Source organism: Euprymna scolopes, chromosome 3, assembly GCF_053919585.1.
Source record: "Euprymna scolopes isolate OS-2025 chromosome 3, ASM5391958v1, whole genome shotgun sequence".
Taxonomy (NCBI): domain Eukaryota; kingdom Metazoa; phylum Mollusca; class Cephalopoda; order Sepiida; family Sepiolidae; genus Euprymna; species Euprymna scolopes.
The window spans coordinates 141,958,339-141,984,780 of NC_136484.1; the positions used below are offsets into that span (position 1 = coordinate 141,958,339).

At 35.3% G+C, this 26,442-nt stretch overlaps 1 protein-coding gene and 1 long non-coding RNA gene across 4 annotated transcripts in view; one reads left to right on the forward strand and one right to left on the reverse strand.

The window, feature by feature from the left end:
• LOC145259539 (uncharacterized) overlaps positions 1-26,442 on the reverse strand; it is a 207,307-nt gene that overhangs the window by 174,153 nt on the left and 6,712 nt on the right. The window lies entirely within an intron of this gene.
• Positions 1,740-17,911, forward strand: LOC145259566 (uncharacterized). The gene is made up of 6 exons (XR_013864169.1): positions 1,740-1,898; positions 6,637-6,702; positions 9,151-9,195; positions 10,542-10,571; positions 15,454-15,483; positions 17,816-17,911. It is a non-coding gene; the product is annotated as an uncharacterized LOC145259566 (long non-coding RNA).

Sequence of the window (26,442 nt, forward strand, 5' to 3'; positions counted from 1 at the left end):
CTCCAAAGAAGGCAAGGGTGCAGCCCTCCGCTGGCAAGGTCATGCTCAGTCTTCTGGGACCAGGACGGAGTAGTGGTGACAGATTTCCTGGCAAAGGGTACCACAATTACAGGAGCCTATTATGCTTCACTTTTGAGGAAATTAAGGGAAGCTATCAAAATCAAGAGGCGGGGCAAGATCAGCAAAGGTACCCTTCCTCCTGCAGAACAACGCTCCGGTCCACAACCCGCATGTCGCCAGATCAGAAACACAGGCATGTGGTTATGAAATCCTTCCACATCCTCCCTACTCTCCTGACCTTGCACCCTCTGACTTTCACCTCTTCCCAGCCATGAAGGTGTTTTTGAAAGGAAAGCGTTTCCCAGATGATGCAGCCTTGATTTTTGAAGTCACGTCGTGGTTCGAGGACCAACTGGGGTGTTTTACAAAAACGGTCTCCGGTTGCAAAACACCCCCACTCTTCCCATGTTAAATAATAATTTCGAAATAATAACGTTAATATTTCAGTGCGCAGGTCAAAATCTGCAAAAGAAGCGATTTGTGTTTATTTGTTTACGTTGTTATGGGTTAATGTTTATGCGCGCATTCCCAACCGGATGTCGTAAACTGGAAAGTGGGTTACATCACTCGTTACAAGGTCATTTGAGTTTTATAATTATATAGATATAGATAGATAGATATATGATGATTGCAACGTCTTGTCAGACGAGTGCCACTCCCTCAGACACTTAAAGTCCTTGAGCCTAAAAATTACTTCCATCGCTACAGGACCATTTTAATAGACAAATGCCTGAGAAAGTATCTATACACAGATGATGTTACAGAGTCTTAGCTTTGTACGATAGCTAAGTCTCTCTCTCGGTTCAAAATGTTGAGATCCAGCAACAAGCAAGAGCAAGATAGCCAGCAACAAATTAAACTACAGACCAGCTTAATGTGGGCACTAGTCTCCCGCTTTATGTTTTTTTTTTTTATATCAGAGATTTGCTTCTCCTAGAAAGGTTGCCTTCACCACGGCTTACGGGAGCCCTCTCGTACGGGTTCATTCGCCCTTTGGAAGGTCTTGTTTTTAATCCTTCAGGGAGACCAGCAACCCTTCTTACCAAACAAGTCTGGTGGGGGAACCAGTTTAGTCGCCGGTGACCCGACCATGAGGCAGGTAGTACTGGGTTACATGGTACTAGTAGCATATAACATGACGTGACATATAGATAGATATATAGATATGTGTATATATGTGTATTTATATATATATATATATATATATATATATATATATATATATATATATATATATATATATATAGTAGTAGTAGTAGTAGTAGTAAAACAAACAAATAACTAAATAGTTTTACACCATTATTTATGGCTACAGTTCCTAAAATGCAGGTCAACTGTTGTCTGGTGTATAATTAAAGAGCGATGGGGGGTCATTGGTGACGTAACAGTACGGAAATCTCACTCTATAGTATAAACAGAATATGATAATTGACTCTTTATATTGCTGCGTATTGATATCGATGAAGAGTGTTTTAATAAAGGACGCCATTATAGAAAGAAAAAAAGAAGTAAAAATAAAAACAGCAAAGTCATGTGAATGGTATATTTTTTTGTTCAACGCGTAACAATATGATCCTTCCAGCTGTCTTTTTTCATTTTCAATCGTACGTCGTAACGAAAAATAACAAAGAAAAACGAAAAGAATCTAAAGACCCCAGCGGCCATTTTCGTGAGTAAAGGTAGGGGCGGGGGATACGATAATTTGGTGTATATAAGACTGACATCGCGTTTCAGATTCAGTATAACTTAGAAAGTCATCACTCGTACGATCATGTCCCGAATTATCTTCTTCGTTCTTGGTTTGGTCATGCTGCAGACCGTCTGTGCAGAGAATGCAGGTAAGAACTTAAATCACCTCGAGCTGTTTCATTTTTAACAGCCAAATTAGCTCCCACTCCTATTTAGAGACCGACCTGCTTTCTTTTCGGATTACCCGGAAAACAATGGGTGGTCTATCACCGAACAGAGGGTTGGTAGTGTCTTACTAACCTCTCATTTTGAATATTATTATGCATTATTATATACGTTGTCCCATTCTTCCGATTATTTTTTATAAACGTTTTTAAATAAAATGTATTTTTTTTCACAAATTGAGAATTTTATAAGTATGGTCAACCCATAGAGTGAATGTGGTATTTTGGTGGGGGAGTCTGACTTACATTAAGTCCAAAAGTAGCTGATAAATTGTATGACTACCGACCCCCCTCCACACACACACACACACACACACACATACACACAGACACAATGATTAGGTCTTCATACCTAAGATAACGAATAAATTCTTATGATATACTAGCTCGATGCTCGGCGTTACTCGGTTGTACAATAGGGTTAGACATAATATTTTAATTTAGTTATTTTTTTTTTGCTTCCCCACTGAGCAAATTAAACACAAGGCCGTTTTTTAATGTGGAAGGTCAGAGGAGGGGGCAGTACCCCCGAGAGGGAACTAGATAGTGACAATTTGTAAAAATAGTTTCCCCTACATTGACCAAAACTGATTGCTCAAGAGCAATAGTCTGATATGCGGGGGTGCCCCCCCTATATGGTCTTTGATTGCAGTATCTGCTGGAACAGATACTAAACTTTGATAACAGAAAAAAGATCTTCGCCCGAAGGCCAACAAGAAAAAAGGCGAACCTTTTTTCTGTTTATACATGATATTTTAATTCATGCAGATTGCGTATGTATTATTATAGAATCAATCTCCTATTGAATATAATATATTACGAGGAATAATTTGCCCGATGGACTAAGTCGCAATTTTTTTCTCTTATGATAATAATAATGTCGTTTTCCAAATTGCGTCTGTGTTTGTTTACAATATTACGTCAGCTGTTATTTAGGCTTGACGATAAATATCCTAGAAAAGTCACTTCTGATTAATATTTAGTTTTAAAATATGAAAACAAGAAATGATTTGCGGCAATTTTAAATGGTACCTCTTTTACCGTAAATTGAACTCATTAATAGAAATAAAATGATGATGACAGCCGGGATTGAACAGGGGATCACTCAATATGTAGTCGAATGCTCTCTCACTCGGCTTTATCTCAACATGTTAATCATTCAGGGTTTTTTAATGGAAATTATTTGCTAAGATTTTATTTTCTACCTTGTCGGCGTAGCGTAAAATATTTCCCTGTAAAAATTCTCCTTTTATCAATAAGAAGAAAAAAAAATCAGAATGGGATTTTTTCGATTTGTAATACTTATCGGATGAATTTCTGTACAAAACATATCTAAAAACACTGCCAGACATATAAATTACCTTTGTGTAAAATTTGCAAAAGATAGGTTCAGCCGTTTCGGAACCTATGAGAAAGGAACCCACACACACACACACACACACACACACACACACAAAGTGACTTTTATATAATAGTAGACAGACATACAAACAAATTGATTTAATTATATATGCATAACTCTTTGACTGCTTTAAAATATTCTGCAGTCTCCCAATATTTTATGTTAACTATTCTTCTTATTCTTCACAATTCCCGGTCTCAAAAGTCAATACACGGCTACCATTTTTTTTTCTCTTCACTCTTCTTGATTGGCGTGACCACTACATGCTGTACAAAAAAAATCAGGTTTGTAATAATTTGAAATATGTAGGAACATTGTTTTAATTGTGCTATTTTGTGTGTGTGTAAATAAAATCGTTATTACTAAACAACATGACTGTCTAGGTTTGGTCTTCTCATTTGGGCGTCTTTAGAGCACGTGGTCATATGAGAGTTTCCCACTTTTACGCAAAAACACTTTAAATTATTAATGTATTCTGCAAGATCTTTCAAGCTGCACTGGTTGGATCGTCAAGGGCAGAAAAGCAACGACGTGGTAGTCATAAACACTGCCATTTCTCGAAGAGAATCCCTTGTGGGGTGGTTTCACGGTGCGTAATCAACCTTCAGGCGGTATTAATTTCAACTGAACTCATCGAAGCACTACTTCCAGACTCTTTGCGATTGGTACAGCAAATACAGAACTTCACGGGCCTACTAAGAAAGACGTTCTCTTATCTGCCTCTATCAACTGAGGAGGCAGACCAGTCTATGTTTTTGTGTCAATTGCTTCAGACAATGCTTAAAGCCACTTAATGTAAAGCGATAAAAAGGTAAAAAAAATAATATTAGCCAACGATAAGTGTCAGATCGATAGATTCTGAACCAGAAAATATAATGTCTTCCCCCTTTGTCAGAAATTATGATCAACGTCTTCCAATAAAAATCAGCCTAACAGTCAGCGATGTGGATGTTCCCAGCTTTCTTTATTCTATTTTAACCTGAAGTTATTCTGCATTTGTTAGTAATCTATTTAAGTTATATACTTCATTGTGTACAAGCAGTTACTACCCGGCAATACCCGGGGTACAGTGAAGTCATTTTATTTTGTTCAATTTTTATTTGTTTGCAAGTGTTAAACTTAAACAAAAATCTTTCTTGTATATTTTTAAATATAAAAAATATGGCTTATTCCATTTGATGATTTCTATTAATTTTATCGGCCGTAATTGAAAAAATAAATGTTTCCATTTTCTTAGTTTTCGGAGCAGGTCTAGTATTGACACAATTAATCAGAATCGGAACTCGGAAAAATCGGACTTTTGGAGGCACCAGAATCGGAATCGGAAAAAATCATCGCTATTTTTTTATGCCATAAACGATTCTTTTACTTGTCGTGTCTTTTGTTTTGTTTTTGTTTAAGACTTAACTTTCTATTGCTAGTACTAATGATTAAATGGAAAATATTCATTGACTTTAAACAACCAGTAAAACTGAAATCAATGAATCACCTTCCTCCGCAAGTGTATTTTACGTCAGCAAAAATATATGCATGTATTACATGGATTTTACAGCACTCCGAAAAATAAAACAAAAACAACCTATAGCTAAATATTTAGAATCTTTTTTTTTTTTAGTATTAATATCGGAATCGGTCATGGTATCGGGATCGGGAATTTAGAAAATAATCGGTAATTGTATCGGAATCGGGAAAATATTTCAATCGTCCCATCACTAAGCAGGACTACATTTTTTTAAATAATCTGTAGCGAAGTATGTTATTATAGGGCTAATAAGATGATGGAAAAATAAAACATAAAAATTACCTCGTCAATACAAAAGTTTGCTCTGCCAGCTGAAATGCTATTTAGGTCTAACTTTTAAAATATTGTGAGATAACTGTATATGTTAGGTTTCATTGCATAGGTGCATCTGACAGATGCTGTCCCCATTTTGTAAGATTTAACAAGAAAGTGCGAGAAAGTTACACAACTCGCAGTAATTCTCTGTCATGCAATAAGAAAGATGGCGGATGTTAATAAACGATAGTGTTTTATAAATAAATAAAACATAAAAATTACCTCGTCAATACAAAAGTTTGCTCTGCCAGCTGAAATGCTATTTAGGTCTAACTTTTAAAATATTGTGAGATAACTGTATATGTTAGGTTTCACTGCATAGGTGCATCTGACAGATGCTGTCCCCATTTTGTAAGATTTAACAAGAAAGTGCGAGAAAGTTACACAACTCGCAGTAATTCTCTGTCATGCAATAAGAAAGATGGCGGATGTTAATAAACGATAGTGTTTTATAGTGAGTAGAACTGCTTACCGTCTCACAAACTCTATCAGGCTGTAACTCACTAAAACGAAATCGTAGATCTTCGCGTTCGGTAATTTTAACTCTGTTTATTTGCTTTGAAAGAAACAAGAAAAAACACTGAAGTCTTGTTGTGTTAAATATGACGTTGGAAAGGCAATATCTTCAGATGTTCTTTCTACTAAAATGTCGACGTCTGTAGCCCAGCTATCATCTTTTATGGTCAGCGCTCACGATAACAAAGTATCTTACCTCAAGGGGCGGTACTGCCGCTAAGCAATGGAATCGACCACTATGAAAAACAATGGGCTAGGTCGATACAAAAGTTTTTTTCCGGTCTGTGGTAGGAACATATTAAACCATTTTAATTTATTTTATGCATATTGTTATTATTTAAATATATCACCATGATTAATTTATAACTTTTTCTTTGAGATTATTAAAGTAACATTCATATTTTCTGCAATATTCTCATTTTATGTGGATCCGAAACCGACATTCTTTAGTTAACAGAAAGGAAACCATCTTCCATCGTGATAATGTTTGTTCTCACACATCACTATTGACCAAAAATCTCCTAGGAGAATTTGGTCGGGAAATCTTGTTCTATCCTGCATATTCTCTTGACCTAGCTCCCTCGGATTATTATTATTCGATGATTACAAAACCATTTAAATGACCTTATGTTCAAGTATCGCAAGGAGACTGAATATACATAATTCACATCCAAATTTAAAGAATTTAACAAGCTATGTATTTATAAGCTGGTTGACAGATGGGATCAAGTTATAAAGAGCAAATTGTTATGAATAAAAAATTTCAAAAACGCATTTTATTTTTTCAAGATGAAATTTTTAATCGGCAAAAACTTTTGCACCGACCTGATACAACACTGAGTTTACTTTACAGTGTGCTGGTTTTATATTGTTTATTCGTTTTTTTTTTGTTTTGTTTTTTTTTTCAGTGCAACAGGCCGTCCATCTGTTGACTGATGACGTCTACCGTATCAGACGCGATACCCAGGGTTCTCGTAAGTTTTTCAAGATTCATTTTTTTCTGTCTATTTTAATATCTGAGAACATTTTGGGTGTTTCTAATTATGTACGAAAAATTAAAGCACGACAAATATGCGACGAAAAGCCACGACAAGTGCTCCTGCTAATTCTCTATCCGTGTGATGTTTAGGCACGTCATTCGAGCAACCCAGGATTCTTATGTCAAAAAAATTTTTAAAAAACAATTGGTTTTAACTTAGACATATAAGCATGTTATTTATTTAATTACTGTTTTGGGTTGAAAATCTTTATAAAAACTAAACATGTTCATTTTTTTTTTAGCCTGACGGGCAGAGATTTGAGAGAATTAAATAATCTGTTGCTATATTTACTTTTCATTATTTTTTTTTTAATAAATATTTACTATAAAAAAACAAAAACATTTACAATTTTTAAAAAGCAAACAATTTCTTTTAAAGTAAATGGCCATTCTTTTCCTTTTTTGTTTGTCTCATATTTTTTAATATGCCCTCGAAGTCTGAAAAAGAAAAAAAACCTGTTAATTTTTCCAAAATATTTTAACGAAATAAAATAGAGCAGAAGCCATTTGTCGTACCTTAATCTGCTGTGCCTAGATATCATACTAATGAATAATCAGCAGGAGCAATTGTCGTATCTTGTCGTACCTTTGTTATGCTTTAATTTGTCGTACATAAAGAGTAAAACCGAAAACCTTTATAATTTTTTTTTTTAATCCTTGCACAGTATATATCATTTTCCTTTGCCTTCTCACGAGGAGAAATACATAGTTCATAGCGAATTATACACTGGGGTGGGGGGGGAAATTGTGCACTCCTAATAGGGCCGAGTTCAATTGACGCGATGGTTGTCGCACACAAACGCGCCTTAACAATATGAAACAGGAATTTTAAAAGTGAACGCATTAAACCAAGTATTCTTATTATTTGGATTATTCGGACTACTTGTTTCATCTTGGGTGTTATTTTCACAACGTTTCAGTTGATGTCACCTCCAACCTTCTTCAAATTCTTTGGAAATCTTTCTGTCGAATTCGGGAATATGTACTGAATTTCTAAATTTTAAATCCATGAGGCTAACATGCTCTCTACCGACTGGGTAAAAGCCCTAAGCAATTCGCAGTTGTATTCTTGGGTGTCACTTACGCTGAGGATTGAACCTTCAACCTCCAGAAGAGTGTAACTTTAGGCTGAATGTTTACCAAGTACTTTATTCACTACACGACGCGTCATTGCAAACAGTGTGGGCTATATTCAAAAATACAATTTCGAATTACTTAGGGCTTTGACACATGTCAGGTGGGGTTTGATAGGCCAACACTAGATGAAGTGTATTCTGATCTACAAAATATGACTGACCAGCCCGGTTGGCATTTCCCGGTACGGATGTCTCAAGTGGTTAGCAATAAACTAACCACTTCTCAAAGAGAAAATAAAGCATGGATGGGAGACCTCATGAGACTTAACAGAACCATACCTCAGACTGATCTATATATATATATATATATACAGGGTGACCCCAAAAAACAGAAGACATTTAATTGTTTTTCTGTGCATTTTGCAGTCAACAGAGAGAAAAGGCCAAAGACCCTAGTGTTTTGATGTGATGCTTTGAATATAATAAACTAGTTACGACCAAAGTTTCATTTCATTCGGACAAAACACTAACAAACGGGGTCTAATTATAGTTGGGGCCCGTTTATATCCAGCGACATTCATCTAAGTGGGTTGAGCCAGCTTACTCTGAAGGAGGAAGTATCTAGGAAATATCAAATCCATAAGCGGTCGCCAGTCGCGTGTATATCCCGTTCAAGAGAGATGATGACCTTAGATTTTTGCAGTTCTTGCAAGGAGGTGTTGACGTTCTTCTACATATAGCAGCTGATATTTCCAAATACTTACCCATCTAGTATTAACCACAATCAATGTTGCTTAACTTCGATGATGTAACAAGTACAGGTTTGTCAAAGTGATTATATCGTACATAGTATAATATACATATCTATTATTCATGATTTTCACCAGAGCCATGTTAGACTATCACGTTGCTACCGCCCCTATCACGGTGAAGAAGTGGTGGGGGAGGCATCTTTGCTGATTGAATGGTCTCATACGTTTAATGTGTGCAAGGTGATAACGTACGTACGAGCATAGAATGTTTTAGTGTACATAGAATAAAATAAAATACAAGAGAAAGAGTATTCATCAAAGTATAGTATTAGGTTGGTGTCGTTTTTTTTTTTGTTTTTTTTTTTACGTTCAAAACGACATTATTTTTGCACCAACCTAATACTATGTATCTTTTTATTTTCTTTCTTTTTCTCACTCGTACTAGTAAAAGATATAAAGAAACTGACGCGTTTTCATGCGATGCGGGGATAAATAACAAGACGATATGCAACGTAAGTTATAATTTCATTAAAAAGATGATTTTCTTCTTTTCAGTTGTCAAGAAAGCCGAAGACATACTGACCAGGGCAAGACGAGCATGTAAATATTCCTTTCTTTTTTATTCTTTCACTTACAACCATTGGTAGATTATATATTTAATATATAAATTAAAGTTAGTCTAATGTTTCTGAAATTTTTTAATTGATGAGTGATAATTTGTATTATTTGGATAATTCAAGCTACTTTTCTCAGAGCGTTATTTTCCCAATGCTTTGGCCGTTGTAACCACCGATTTCTCCAAGTGTCGCTCATAGAACACAGACATCCTTCTGTCAGACTCGATTATTTGCGTGGAATTTCGAACGAAACCCTTTATTTAAAATATTTGAAAAGTCTCCCTTTTTTAATGCTTCGGTTATCTTATCTAGGATCCTGTGCTGCATCTGGTAACTCTGCTAGTATATTAAGCAGTATAGCATTATTCCTACAAAATCAGTATTTGTACTGCTCTGTCAGTTTATTTTGAAAAATCGTTTTGAAATTTATACAGGAAAAAATTAGGGCCTTCCAAGTTTACAGAGAAGCAGCACCTTTCCCTCTTCGGTGGATTTTCGCCATATCCGTTTATCTTTTTCCTTTTTCCTGCTTCCATAATCATTATGAATCCTTATAAACTTTCACTAAAAAACTTTTTTATGCAAATATGATTCGTTTCATATTTGTAGTTTGTTTTAATGCACTAACCTGCAAAATTTATCGTTTTTTGCAAACCTTTTTCTGATGAGAAGAATTGCATTTTTCGAAACTCCACGGAATAAGGCCTTTCAAGTTTATTTGTACTCCTTGTAGGATAATTAAATTTTTTTTTTAATTTTTGTATATCTTCTTTCACAGGTTTATAATGTTTTGTTTTTAATTTGAATTAATTTTCAATAATAAGATTTTTATTAGGTTGGTGCAAAAATAATGTCGTTTTTACGTTTAACTTCGTCAAAAACCGATATTATTTTTGCACCAACCAAATATATATATATATATATATATATATATATATATATATATATATATATATATATATATATATAACAAAATAGCTGTTAAGTGTCAAGGTGGATAGGAAGCACGTTATATTTCCACTGAAAAGAGGACTGGGAACTTGGAGGGCGGTGGGCTTATTGACCCATCAAATTCCAGTAAAGACCAATGATCGTTTGCGAAAAATTAATGGTAAGTGACTGTTGCGATTATGCAAAAGTATTTGCAAATGTTATTGAAAGAGACGGAGAGTACTAGAAATCTGGGGAGACTTTTTGTCATTCAGATTCCAAGGAACGCCGCCGGTTACAGCTAGTGAATAATTTCGTTGTGAGAACTCCTAGTGAGTACACAACACAACAACAACAACAACAACAAAAATATCAAATTATTTTTCATTCCTTTTACAGCTCCAACTCTCTACTCTCAACCCGGATCAGGTAAATATTTATTTTCTTTAAATTAAATCCAATAAAACACTTTTTTCCATTGCCGTTCAATAATATGCATTGTTTCAGGCAATATTAAGCTATCATAAGTACATATATGTTAAAATATGTACTTGTTTTTTTTTTATTAGCTCATTATCAGTACTCATATATCACAAAACAAATGAAAATGGTTTAACTGATGAAAACAAGTGAATATATGGTGAACATTATATACACATAGCATGAGTTGAAGCAATTGTTCTCTCTCTCCCTCCCTCCCTCTCTCTCTCTCTCTCTCTCTCACTCTCTCTCTCTCTCACTCTCTCTCTCTACCTCTCTCTCTCTCGCTCTCTCTCTCTCTCTCTCTCTCTATATATATATATATATAGAGAGATAGATAGATAGATAGATAGAGAGAGAGAGAGAGAAAGAGAGAGAGGGTGGGGAAGGAGGAAGAAAACCCTGATTCCCAAACCGCCAGTGCCTTGCGGCTCTATCCATCTATGAAAAAGGATAGGGAAGTAAATCCAGTGTAAAAATCAGGAGTGGAATCCTTTTAATCGGTTAGTTGTCAGCAGTGGCTTCTTTCCGGAAACTCCTGTAGCCAAGCCGGTCCCAAATGTAGTGCTCAGCATTCCCTTGGATTTTGCCAGCGCTACCGAAAAGTGGGCCGTGTTGTTTGGGTAGCCCACGACTTCCATATTTTTGCCTCCTGGGGAAAGGAAACGCCAGTTTCACCTTTACCAGTAAGAACCTAACATGGGGGGCAGCAGTTTACAGGTTATGAGTCCTCAATAAACTGGCATAGAGCTGGACACCACGGGGTTTCTTTATCATTGGGAGAGACCCTCGCATCCTACTGGTCAGCTACTGCCCACCTCAATCCGGGCAGCCCCCGGCCAATAATCTGTTTGCTTTAGTGTGCTCCTGGAACTTTGTGCGATGCTCAACAGACAGATTGTTAAACGATGAACCTAAAAATCGAAATCAAGAGAAAAGGACTTCAACTCTTCGAATTGCAAGCTGGAGTATCTGCATCATGCGGATCGGGCTCTCTGATGACATTCAGAAAATTGAAGAGGCTTGCAAATCACCTGTGATTGACTTCGAACTGCACAGGTTAGGCATTGACATCACGGCTCTGCAAGAGACACGACTCTCAGACATCGAATCCATAAAGGAGGATCACTTCACCTTTTTCTGGCGAGGAAAAGAATCCAAAGAAACTAGGGAACACGGTGTTGGTTTTACTATTAGAAACATCTTGCTTCCTATGATTCAGCCCCCAACTGTCTTCAGTGAGTGTATTCTTACCCTACGCCTCTCCATAACTTCTTGTTCTGTTAATCTTGTGTGCGTATATGCACCAACTCTCCTCGCTACACCTGAAGCCAAAGACCACTTCTACGACCAGCTGGTTGCCGTAGTGAATAGCACTCCTTCTTATGAACACCTTTACCTGCTGGGGAACTTCAACGCTCGTGTGGAGGCAGATTATGAGTCTTGGCCAAGAGTGATTGGCCACCATGAAATGGGGAAGATAAACAAAAATGGTCAAAGACTTCTCGAGCTTTGCTGTTGCATCATTTAGAATTGAAGCAGAGAATGAACGAAATCGGGATGAGAATAATGATAGAAATAAGGATAGAAAAAAAATAATTATTAAAAATAAGAAGAGGGTCACAACTGCATTAGGGAACTACATAGGAATAGAAAAGAATTTGAATTAAAATGGTCGATAGTAGTTAAAGCTAGGAAGTATAAACCGAGTAAATCGAAAAGATATAATCTATGTTTACTGGAGGCATACCACATAGCGAATTCGAAAGAGGAAATTTTAAACAAAAAACTAGACGCTATACAAAGCTGTCGTTATAGAAATAATTTTTATTATCACGCCTTAAACCTGATTTAAATAAATTTAAAAATGCAAAATTTACTGAATATGCTGAGGGTGAAATATAAGGGTGGGAAGAGAATGTTAAATTTCATACTAAGATTTTAAAATGGTGCAATAAATCAATTATTAGATCATCAAGTTAACATATAGAAACTAAAGTAATCATGACCGGAATTGGAGAAATAGAAGTAGTTTTTGTGTAAATAATCATTATGGGTAATAAAATTGCACCCGAATAATTTCAATAACGCAGGAATGGAAAAAATATATAATTAAGTAACTGCAAGATATTGTGAAAAACAGACTAAGATGGTAAACTAAATCTAATCAAAATATAAAGTTAAAGATAACTAAGTGAAAAATTAAACTTAGATTGTTAGAAAGAAAATAATGTTCGAATTATAAGTTTAAAATAAAACGGAGATGATTAATAAATACTAAAGTCAAAATATTAAAATATGAATACTTAAAATTTCGAGAAATTGGTAAGTTGATAAAGGAATCAACAGAGGTTCCTCCCTTAAAGCGTTAAGATTTTCTGAATGATAATGAAGAGGAAGATTAAAGAATTAAAATAAAATACTTAGATAATCATAAGAATTTCAAAATTTAAATTTAAATTTTAAATTTGATTTTAAATTTAAATTATTGACATAACGAGTTGGGATGAAGAAAAATTTAATTTATGTTATTAAAATTAACTTTTTTAATTACAGTTCCTTCTTAAGAAATCAAAACTATTGTAGACTCAGGAGGATGTTTAGTTGGATATCTGTGCATGAGGTCGCCAAGCTAATCAAGAACCCTGATTCCAGTAAAGCAACTGGCCCTGACGCCATTCCAATTATAGTGTTAAAAAAGCTTCAACCAGAACATGCTCCCATACTTACGAAACTGTTTAAGCGTTGCCTTAAGGAGAAGTGCTTTCCGACTCCTTGGAAACCCTCATCAGTATGCCCTGTATTTAAGAACTCACGTGATAAGTCATTTCCTATTCAGTACAGACCAATAAGTCTCCTGTGTGTTATGAGTAAGTTGCTGGAATCCATATTAAATAGAGAAATAGTCAACCACCTCAGCAGAAATAACCTTCTTAGTGACACACAATATAATTTCCGTTCTGCAAGATCTACCGCAGATGTGCTAACGGTTATATCTCACAGGATTATTGAATCTCTTGACAAAGGCTTCCTTTCTAGGGCAATTGCTCTTGACATATCAAAGGCCTTCGACAAGGTATGGCATAAGGGCCTACTTAAACAAGATTTCCAGCTACGGTATAGCTGGAAATGTTTTCTCAATCATCAAATCATTTCTCTCCGATAGGCTCATAAGAGTAGTGGTAGATGGACAAAAATCGGAGGCCTGCAATATTAATGCTGGAGTCCCTCAAGGGTCAATCCTGGGCCCAACTCTCTTCCTGATCTACATCAATGATCTCCCTAAACACATACTTAAATCATTCGTTGATATCTATGCTGATGACACGACCATCTATGGCAACACATCAAAGGCTGTAAATGACAAAGCTCTCTCTGATTCTCTCTCCTCTGATCTCGAGCGCGTGGTTCAGTAGGGGAAGACGTGGCTGGTTACCTTTAATGCATCTAAAACCAAACTCCTATCCTTACATCATCAACGCTCTGATCCCCATCTGGCATCAATTGAAATGGATGGCTCTCGTCTAGGAGAAACCCCATGTTTTGACAAGCTTCTGGGTTTGTCCTTTACTCCTGATCTGAAATAGAACACATACATCAAGTCTGTTGCCAATATCGCTGGAAAGATGGTGGGATCCTTCTACCGCTCCAGAAGATATCTCACTAATGACGCAATTCTCTATCTATATAAAGCCAAGTACGTCCAAGGATGGAATACTGCTGTCATATCTGGGCAGGATCTGCTAAAAACAACCTATTCTGCCTTGACAGAGTACAAAATAGACTTCGTGGTTTAGTGGTGTGTGCCCTTTTCTCTACCCTGCAACCTCTCTCCCACAGAAGGGACGTTGCGAGCCTATCCTTGTTTTATCATTATTTCCATGGCAGGTGCTCGTCTGAACTCCAATCTCTGGCCCCCCTTCGCCAATCTTTCACGAAAAACACCCGTCTAGCTGAATCCACTGTCAAAAATTTTCCCCAATCTTTATCTGTGCCTAAATCAAAACGCAGATTCCATGAACAAAGCTTCTTTCTTAGAACTGCACGTCTGCCTGCTTCCCACCTTACTACAACCTGGATGTCTTCAAGTACAACGTAAACAAATTCCTAATGAACCGCCCCCTTAAGTAAACACTTCAATAAATCTCCACACTAACGTACTGTACTTGCAATAACCCTTATCCCTGAGTGGCTACCGGGCCTTGATAAGTGGTGACCTCCGTGTAAAAAAAAAAAATATATATATAGTAGAAACTAGAATTTGAAGGTGTAGTTTAGTATTTAGGATTTATTCAATTTAATAAATAATTTGGAGAAGAAAAATAATTACTGAAATAAAAAAAGAATATACAGAGCATTAATTTATATTAAAATAGGTAATTAGTTGAAATATCATTTAAAAAGTAGAAATACGAAAATGGGGTGATTACTAAATTACAAGGCTATCGGAAAATAAAAAAAAAAGCAAAAAGAAAATATAAGAGTGGGGTGGAGGTAGGTTCAACTGCTTGTTCTCTAAAAATAGAGATTATAAATATATTCATATGTGTGCAAATAGTGTATTTTGGGAGCTGTTTTGGAATATATTTTAATGAGATGATATTTAAAATTGTCCAAATGGTTAGGAAACAATTGAAAATACACGATAAAATGTTCTCATTTCATATCTTGTTTTGAGTTTTGCGAAAACATTATAAATATATATATATACATACATACATATATATATATATATATATATATATATATATATATATATATATATATATATATATATATATATATATATTAGTTTAAATTGATTCATTCTCCTTCTCCTTCTATATTTCAGAACCAATGAAAATGAAGATCATGTCTTTGGGTAAGTTTATATTTTTAAATATTTATTGTTACAAAGAAAACAAAGCACTATAGAAATAGAATATGTGAGATTACAATTTATCAGTTTTATAGAAATGCACGTGGTGGAGCACCCTCCACAACACGAGCGTTGACATGTTGACATGTGTTGTTTTATCGTGGATAATACGCTGTTAGAATGTAACAATAAAAGGCAATGATGAAGAAACGGTAATAATAAAGGAAAAGTTAAACTCGCACATACACGCATGTGCACACACACACACATATATATATACACACAGACATTTATTTTTCACGGATAAGATGTAGAATAGATTGATAAACGTCTCATTCAAACAACTTCATTTTGTCATCCTCGTAAACGTGTAATTGGAAAGGGAATGAAAGGTGTTAGTAAACGACTACGCCCATGAGTATGCACGAAAATAAAGGTTAGAAAATTCACGTAGTGTTAAATGAATGTCATGTTACCAAGGAAGAGAAAAGAGTTCAGTTAGGATGATATCATATATGCGAATGTTTTGTTTTGTTTTGTCTTTTTCGTACACGGGTGTGGAATTCAAGCAGTGTCTATGTGTGCATTACGTTTATTTAGTTCACATATTTTCAGCCATAGCCATGTTGGAATCTTTGAAGACTTTTGTCGAGCCCCAGAACCAAACGATTCGGGTGGCGGAGATTGTGTCCTAAGATAGAAATTTGGAGGTTGAAAGAAACGCCTGGAATGAATCAGCTCCCTGTGTTATCTCTTGGTCAGACAGAGAAAAAGAGAGAGAGAGAGAAAGAGAGTCTAGTTGTCACTCACTTTTATCAACCTCGGCTGTGTACTCAGTTCACCTGAGAGTTGGCTCCTGATTGGGCAAAACAGAAGAGAAGTTGAATATTTTCAACAAGCAGTGCTGAGCTTAAAAATCAAGGATAGATTCAAAATCGTAATGGTGGCTCGTTGGAACCGTGTTGCTATTGTGACACGTTGTTGCTATAAAGATGAGTCAAGCGCCAGAAAGGCATAATTAAAATGATAAGGTGAACATGTGTAGTTATTAAAGAAAGAGTTTGTATAAATTATGCCTAAGCACAATTGAAGTGAAAATGATATGTGCAGCTATTAACGAAAGAGTTCGCATAAATAATCCCTAAACACAATTGAAATGCATGATTTGCAAGGGCAAACAGATTGTATGGCAAGTATAAAGTAAATACAGCTTATGGGAACTGTTCTTAGAACTAATGTTGCAATTAGTAGAAAGTTGAATGGGCGTGTTTAAAAATAGTCATTAGCTATATAAGTTTGAAATATTTTTAAGATAATAACCAAATACATTACATTTTGTATTGCATGCTATCTGTACCTATCCGGTGTTACCCAGGAGTCTTTTTACTTCGACTTTTTTTTAAATTATTTTCATTTTTAACAATGCCTTCTTTTATTATATTATTTTTTAATGCTAATAGGTTCCCAAACTTCTAAAACTTGAGTAATAAACTACTTTCTATTCGACAGTTTAAATGCTTCCAAATTACTTTCAAATTTCGAAGAATCATAAAGTAACGATTTTTCGGCTGTTAACAAAAGATTAAAATGGCTGACTTGTTTACGAATAAAACGAAATACATTGTTGTCAATTTAACTTCATAATTAAATTAATCTTTTCACATGAGTTTTATTTAAATTCGTTTTAATTTATGTTAAGTGCATTTTTATTTCAATGAATAATCGATTCATAGTATATAAAAAATGCTAGGTAGAGACGAAAAACACAGACACACTTAAACACGAAAAGATGCGTCATTAATATAAAGATTTGAAAACAAAAATCTATTAATCGAAATGTCGCTTATCCAATCTCAACTCCATATTCAAAACTGGTCGTAATAAGAAAATTAACAAAATAACACAAAAAGCTTATTATGAGATTACATGTTAGGTGTGAAAAAATAGAATACACATAAAATTCCATAAACTCATCCAGTGTTTTTATTGTAAAATGAAAAACATGATTGTTGAATTATCTCATCGGCCATTTATCGCCTTCGTTAAGATGAGTGCCAAAGGGACGCAACTCAAACTTTACGAGTCAAGAAAACCTTGACACTCCTTTCTAATGTTAAGAATGGATTAAAAAATTTGCACAGACATGATTTTATTTGATTTTATAAAACCACAAAATACTTTATTAATTTGCGTAAATTTTTATTTAACTTCACGGGTATGTACACAATAAAGTTTTGGAGTAATTATATTTTTTTGATGTTGACGCAAAACTGGATAAGCACCATAAAAATTGTCTTAGGTATTGTTTTAATAATTTCCCTTTTCTTTTTTGTAGATTAACTTTGACACAAGCTCATTAAAGTGAATTCGCCAAAACGCAAGATTTTCAAAGGATTTCAATGCTGAAATAAAAGTGATTTCTAAAATTTAATTTGTCATTTTTTTTGTTTTCTTTTTTTTTACTTTTGTTTTTGTTTTTTGGGTTTTTTTTTCGTTTTTGCTTTTGTTTTTTGTAGTTGTTGTTTTTTTTTTTTTTTACTGTTTTTCCACCTTAACACTCGCCCTTAAAATAACGTCTTTAATATGCTTTCAAGTATGCTGAAAACGAATATTACGAATTCGAGCTGGGACAGATATGTAGCTTTCTGAATACTAAGACATGTTTCCAGTGTATTACTTAATAAATGTCATTGACATTCGCCATTCTTAACATGAGGAGGAGGACGGTGTTTTGTAACACGCATTAGTACTTTCTGTTGAAAAAAAAGACGTGGCCACCAGTGTAAACATAATGGATCACATTGGATAATAAAGATCTTAATATCCAGAAAACTACTTGTCTGTCCTAAATTTAAATGTGATATTAGTTTTCAGCATATCAGAAACCTATAAAAGTTTTAGTTAATAATGAAGACAAGAAAAGAAATCTCATTCTAACATTTAAAAGCAACTTTATTGGTTATCTTCATTAGTAAGAATATAGGAGAGATATGGGTTAGTAGCTGCAAATATTCTTGTGTGGAAACGTAGATTAAATATTAGACAGACCCGTTGAAAGAGAGAAGAGTTCAGTGTATATGTGTTGAAGTTGATAGTAAAACTGTGTTCGCTTATTTATGGACGAGGGCAGAAAGAAAGTTCGTGTGGTGTACCGCATGTGAAAATAGCCATGTTTGTATTCATGCTAGCCCGGAGCCAAACGGCCCGAGCGAGGTCGCGCTCCAACGGCAAGGTGTGCTGTCAGTGAGAGCCGGGGAGAAGGAGAAGGAGTCTGCCGCCAGTTAAACTTTTAATAAACTTGGCCACGTGACCGAGAGCTGGCCTCCGATTGATAAGCCAGGAAGAAAGTGGATTCAAAATCTTCAGCCGCAAAGATTCTCTCCTGCTACTGTGCTTGTTGCAATTTTTGCCAGCTACAAAGTATAGTGAGCCGTTTAGACCTGCCAAATTTGCTTTGTCTGGATCAAACACACAGACACAGAACAAGCTGTGTGCAGTAGCACACATGCATAGAGCAGAGCACGCGCAAACATAACATAACTTTGACACGCGTATATTTCCGGTGACCTTTGACATAACCTTCCGTTTACGTCCCTTTTTCTCTCTCTCTCTTTCGCTGGACATCAAGCTATGCACACGTGTAAACCACGCGCTGCATAAGCGTGCACTAGGAGAGCGACAGCAATAACATGAGGTAGGCTTGTATATTTTTCACATAAATATTGTTACTCGTGAGATGCATACACATAGAGCACACAATATGAACAATTCAAGACTGTCATATTTAAGCAACATATCACTGGGTAAAATATGAACTGTAACCTCTACTTATGCATCTTCCACAGAGGTCAACACGTACAAGTCACAAACACACGTCCTTACATGACTACCCAATTACTACACAGATGTATAAACTTTACTTTGTTTTGTTCTAAATAAATAATGTATTTTATATATATGTACTGGTATAATGGTTGTCTTTATTGTTAAGTCGTGAACATGCATTATATAGCCTCGCAACAATTGGTGACCCCGACGTGATTTGAACACGCAACCTTCTGATGCATAAGTAGAGGTTATAGTTCATATTTTACCCAGTGATATGTTGCTTAAATATGACAGTCTTAAATTGTTCATATTTGTGCTCTATGTGTATGCATCTCACAAGTAACAATATTTAAGAGAAAAATATACAAGCCTACCTCATGTTGTTGCTGTCGCTCTCCTAGTGCACGCTTATGAAGCGCGTGGTTTACACGTGTGCATGGATTGATGTCCAGCGAAAAAAGAGAGAGAGAAAAAGGGACGTAAACGGAAGGTTATGTCAAAGGTCACCGGAAATATACGCGTGTCAAAGTTATGTTATGTTTGCGCGTGCTCTGCTCTATGCATGTGTGCTACTGCACACAGCTTGTTCTGTGTCTGTGTGTTTGATCCAGACAAAGCAAATTTGGCAGGTCTAAATGGCTTACTATAAAAGTCGTCATTTTAAAGGTTAGTGTTGAGGTGAAAAGAAAGTAAAAAAAAAACAATATTTTTTGTTTTGTTAATTTTTTATGAATTACAACTAAACAGCAGTACTCGGTGAGTACAGCTACCCGTCAGCGTCAAGTAATGCACGATTTGGCCTATTCTAGAGGTCCTTGTTAAGAGTCGAAAGATTGATTTTTTAAACATGTCGTTTTCAGCAAAAACAATATTATATGTTTAATTGGCATGCCGAAAATAGTAATATATTCAAAAATTATAAAAATTCATCGAGTAGAAAATTATTTATAGTTAAAAGTAATTTTCATGGGAATTGGGTAAAATTGAATTTTTCTTAAACTTTATAATGTAGACAGTGAGAGTCTATACAGGGGACATAACTCGGGCGATATACTTTATTTTACTAATATCTTAATAGCAGATGAAATTGGGTAATTTTTGGATATATTACGATTTCGACATAACAATAAGTACTATTGTTGTAGGATATGTGGGGTGTGAGTCGGCATTCACCAATTCGTAATCGGAATCCGTCGATATTAGAGATCATGGTTGCAGATGCAGAGATATCTATAAGTCGAAAGTGGTAGAGTATAACATGGATCGTTAAAGATAATTTTAACGAGATGTCCGATTTACAGAAGAGTCCTACCGAGTCACATCCACATCCATATAAATTTGAAAGGTGTTAATAACTTCGGAAAAATAACGACATTCAACAAAAAACTCGAGATCGCTGTACTGGGATATAATAACAACATTTATTAACATATTAAAGAAAAAGTAATTCAAATTATTTCAACGTCAAGGTTTTTGCAACAAGTGTTCGTTAGACATAATCTTTGTTAATGAGTGACTCGAAGAAAAGACAAAAAGTTCATGATTATCAATTGTCATGTTGATAGGGTACACACATGGTTATTTTCCGGAAGGAAAATAAAATCATTACGTGTTTAAGTGACGTGTGTGTGTGTATGTGTGTGTGTGCGTGCGTGCGTGCGCGTGCGTGTGTGTGTGTGTGTGTGTGTGTGTGTGTGTGTGTGTGTGTGTGTGTGTGTGTGTGTGTGTGTGTGTGTGTGTGTGTGTGTGTGTGTGCGTGTATTCAATACATATGAAAATAGTAGTTTGCGATAACAGGATTATCAAGGTGAATAAATCTCGTTAGATATGATAACTACTCCCGGTAATTGTACAGTGTAATCAAGACATTAAAAAAAGAAAATACCGAGAAAAGGTTATATTGCACGATTCTGTTATGGAACGAAGTTCTCCGAAAAAGATTTCACTTAATTTCATCGAGTAGTTTTTGTTTTATAGCGAAAACAATATTTCTTAATATACCGAGTAAAAGGTTCGATATTTAGGAAGAAAAGCTAGTAATAAAGATGGGGAGGGAGTGTCGGCACTTTACATGGAGTTATCTCCCCGTGGCGTGTCAACAAATTCCATAATGACTGACTTCAACGCTTTCTATAAGAACGTGTTTATTAAATTGAGCAGAGAAGTTTTGAATACGATTTTCTTTTTCAGGGTATTTAATTAATCGATCTAGACTTCCTCTAATGTCTCAGCTAATGAACCCCTTTGTTTTTACAAAAACTCTAAAATATTTATGAACATTCTATGTCTTCCTGTTACTGTAAATGTTCCATTTTAAACATCCCTTTTTGTGAAGATATAGCTTCTTAACTCATTATTTTGTTTTGTTTACCGGGTGACAATGTATCTCGTTTTTCTCGCAACTGAGTATAAACCCTGAAAACCTTTTCACTGAAAATATTTCTCTGAATCCGGCTCATCCCCAAAATACTTCTCTCTTTAAAAAACATCCCAAAGTAAAACCTCCAAAAACCTCTAGTGGAAACATCCCTAAAAACAAATGGCCGCCTCCCATAGTTTACATGTAAATAAAATAAATGAAAGTGTTAGCTAAGGAATACGTCCATGAGTATAGATGAATACAAAAAGGTTAGAAATCGACATGACATACAATATGGTTTCCGTTCTGTTAGATCTACAGCGGATGTGCTTACAGTTATTTCTCATACGATTAGCGAAATTCTCGACGGAGGCTTCCTCTCTAGGGCAATTGCTCTTGACATATCAAAGGCCGTTAATAGGGTATGGTATAAAGGTCTACTTCACAAGATTTCCATCTGTGGTATAGGTGGAAATGTCTGTTCAATTATTAAATCATTTCTTTCTGATAGGTTCATATGAGTAGTGGTTGATGGGCAGAAATCAGAAACTCATAGTATTAATGCTGGAGTCACTCATGGGTCCATCTTGGATGCAACTCTCTTCCTGATCTATATTAATGATCTTCAAAATCACATCCTTAGATCATTTGTAGACATTTTTGCTGGCGACACTACCATCCATAGCAGCATAGCAAAGGCCCTAAACAACCAAGTTCTCTTAGATTCTTTCTCCACTTATCTTGAGCATGTTGTACAATGGGGGAAAAAGTTAATTTTAATGCATCTAAAACCAAGCTTCTATCTTTGCATCATAAACGTTCTGATCCTCATCTGGCATGAATTGAAATCAATGGCTCTCGTCTTGGAAAGACTCCATGTTTTGACAAGCTTCTGGGTGGGTTTAACCTTTGCTTCTGATCTACAATCGAATACATACATCATATCTTTATCTGTGCCCAAACCTAAACGTAGATTCCATGAACAAAGTTTCTTTCTTAGAACTGCGCACATGTGGAACTGTCTTCCGTTTACTTTCTTTCCAGCTGACTACAATATGGTCGTCTTCAAGTCCAATGTAAACAAGTTCTTGATGAGCCGTTCTCCTTAAGTAATCCAATTTACCAAATTTACACTTCTAATGATTACTAAATATTGTACTTTTGACCTCTGTACACTCTTTAAAGCTTACCCTCGTGTGGCATCTGGGCCTTGATAAGTGGTAAAAAACTGTTTTAACAGCATATAATGATTCTAATATTATACAAAACGTATCCATAAAAATACCTTATTTAGACAAAGGAAAATGGAAGACATTCAAGTTCTATCAGAAGGGTTTACTATCATAAGACTACCTTCGACTACCTTCGACTTCAAAGTGGTAACTCTGTATTATGCAATCCAGGAAACCCCAGTTTCATTACGATCAACACAGGATCTGATAAATATGTGTCAGGCCGTTTTGACAGTATCGGTAATTTTGAGGGTGTATACCATATTGTCCTGAAACTAGACAACCACCCTGTTATGCATGCACATAGAAAATGTCCCATACATATGAGGGAAGAAATCCAGACTGAGTTGGAGAATATGGTAAAACAAGGTGCCATACGAAGAGTAACCGAGCCTACAGAATGGGTCAGCAGCTTGATTAATATGTATAAAAGCAATGGAAAACTCTGCCTGTATTTAGATCCTAAAGATTTGAACAAGGCCATCATGAGATGCCATTACAAGACCCTTACAATGGAAGAACTTTCACATAAACTTTCTGGTACCAAATATTTTTCTAAATTGGGTGCCATAAATGGTTATTAGTCCATCAAAATCGATGTAGTCTCACAATTGTTTACTATCTTCGACTTCCCTTTTGGAAGATTGTGTTTAAACGGATGCCTTTTAGTCTGGTGATGTGTCAGGGTGTGTTTATCCAGAAGATGGACATGATCCTGGAAAAGTGTCCTGGAACTCTAGGGATGATCGATGATGTCATTGTTTTTAGAGGAACTCAAGAAGAGCATGATAAGAACCTTCACAATTTAATGAGGATTGCAAAGAAGGAAGGAGGTTGTTTCAACCGTGAAAAATGTGCAATCAATGAGAAACAGATTTAGTTTTTTTGGTGCAATCTACGATGAAAAGGGTATACACCCTGATCCCAACAAGATAACAGAAATAAAAATGTTACCTAGTTCATTGAACATCACCAACCTGCAGAGGGTATTGAAAATCATCGTGTACATGGCACCTTTCATTCCACACCTGTCAGATCTCACAACACGATTGAGAGATCTCCTAAAAAAAGTAGTGGAGTACCAGTCGACAGAAACTCACCAGAGATTCCTCCAGTAAATCAAAAATCTAATTTGCAAGGATATGTTGCTGTTGTACTTTGACCCTGCAAAGCAAGCCATCATCCAAGTCGATGCATCAAGTAGAGGATTTGGCACTGCTCTCCTTCAAGAAGGAAACCCCACAGAATTTGCATCCAAATCTTTAACAGAAACTGAACAACGTTATGCCAATAAAAAGTGGGAGCTCCTTGTAGTTGTTTTTGGCTGTGAACGATTACGGACTTACATGCATGAAAATGCGTTCCAGGTGGAAAGTAATCATAAGCCTCTGGAAATGATCAACTTAAAAAAATTTGATTGCAGTTTCACCTCGCCTCGAACGCATGCTGTTACGTTTGCAATGGTATGATATGATGATTGTATATCACCCTGGAAAAGATATGCTATTAGTGGATGGATTTTCAAGGCTACCAAATAAAAAAGCTGAAGAAGCCATTGACTTGGACCTGAGGGTGGACTTTGTTCAATTTTCAACCCAAAAACTAGCTCAGTTACACCAAGCAATAAATGAGGATGCCATACTATGTGAATTGAGGGGCATTATTTTAAGAAGTTGGCCCGACACACTCAGAAAAGTGGACAAAAATGAGACCTTATCGGCCTTATCGGGACAAATTGTCTATAGAAAATGGAATATTATTGAAATTAAACAGAATAATAATATCCAAATTAATGCAACGAGAGGTATTACAAAAATATATTATGGACACCAAGTGATGGAGAAATGTAAACTCCAAGCAAAAAGTTTTGTTTATTTTTGGCACGACATTAACAAGGACATAGACAGCATAGTACAACTATGTACCATATGCCAGCAGCACCAAAAAGCGCAGAGTACTGAACCCCTGATACCCCAAGAGATTCCAGTGAGGTTATGGCAGATAGTGGCCACTGACTTATTTCGCATTGAAGATCTCAACTTTATGCTCATTGTGGACTTATTCCAAGTTCCCATTTGCGAGATTGTTAAAGAAGTTCTCCATTCACGAAGTTATCAAACTGACAAAGCAAACATTTGGAGAACAAAAGGATTCCAGAGAGAATGATAAGTGATAATGGTCCACACTTCAACTCTATCCATTTCAAGCAGTTCACAAAAGAATGGGGCTTTGAATAGCACACGTCCTCACCCAAGTTTCTGCGGTCAAATGTTTTCGTGGAACGCTGTGTCCAGGCAGTGAAATGCACATTCAAAAAGCTGCTTCAAGTGATCCTGACTTGAACATGGTATTACTATGCCTGCGCTCGACTCCTCTAGATCATAGCATCACATCACCAGATGAACTTCTGTTGCTTTTCTTATCTTTTCATGGGAAGAAGGGGGTGATAGTATGTAATCATTACCGCCCCTTAGAGTACTTTCTAATCAACAGAGTTTAAGATATACAATCCCTTTCTTTTTGGGTGTTTTAATTTGCCTAACTCCATATTACATGTTATTTTTTAATATAAAATTAATTCAGAAACATTTAACATATTTTAAGTAGGATTATGCCCATAGAGTAAATACTGTATTCAGATGATTAACTAGTTCAGAGTAAGCTTAGAAAAATTGTATGACAAAATGTGATATAATTATCGACACCCTCAGTCTTCCAAAGAATTTTGGCCTCGTTGTAATTTTCAATTTATTGTCGGTTTTATTACAAATAAAAAGACTGATACTTTAAGTGTGCACCATTTGAATCACATTTTATGAGAATGCTTAAAATATACGGAAATGGAAATAAAAAACATAAGATAATCTCTATTGAAAAGTTCATAAAAAATGTTTTAATAGGAATAAACTTTGAGCTAATTACTCTTCACGTGTGTAATTTATAGTTAATTTACAATTATTTGTTGCTTCAAAACAAAAACTTTCAACCTCGTTTGACAATAATGTCTTTTACGTCATATCTTCACAAGATAATAACATAATTAGACCGCCTACATATGCTAATATGGCAGTTCAAATTGATCAATTAATATTTTACTTCCAAAGAATAATGGCGAAGATCGACGTGTTTAGCTTTTCATACTATACATTGGCTTTTTCTGATTTAGCTGAAAGAAACTACTAAATGGAGATTTTGTTTCATGAAGAGTTGTTATGCAAATATCATATTTATTGCGCTGTTACTCTCAACAGCTTAAAAATACTTAATTATAACGTTTCCTTTGATAGTTATTACCAAATATAATTTTTTATCTAAAACCATTGAAAAAAGCTAAAGATTATAGAAGGCAATAAAGTTTTTCAAGTACAACTGCTTCAAGAATGCTATAAGCTTATTTATTATATGAATAAATAGTTTTATTATGTATATTCCTATGTTTAAACGGACTTCTATTATTACCGTTTAGTTAGAATTTATTAGCCATTTATTTTCATTATCATGAGAGATTTTTTTTATTTTTCAATACATTTGTTTTTTTTTTCT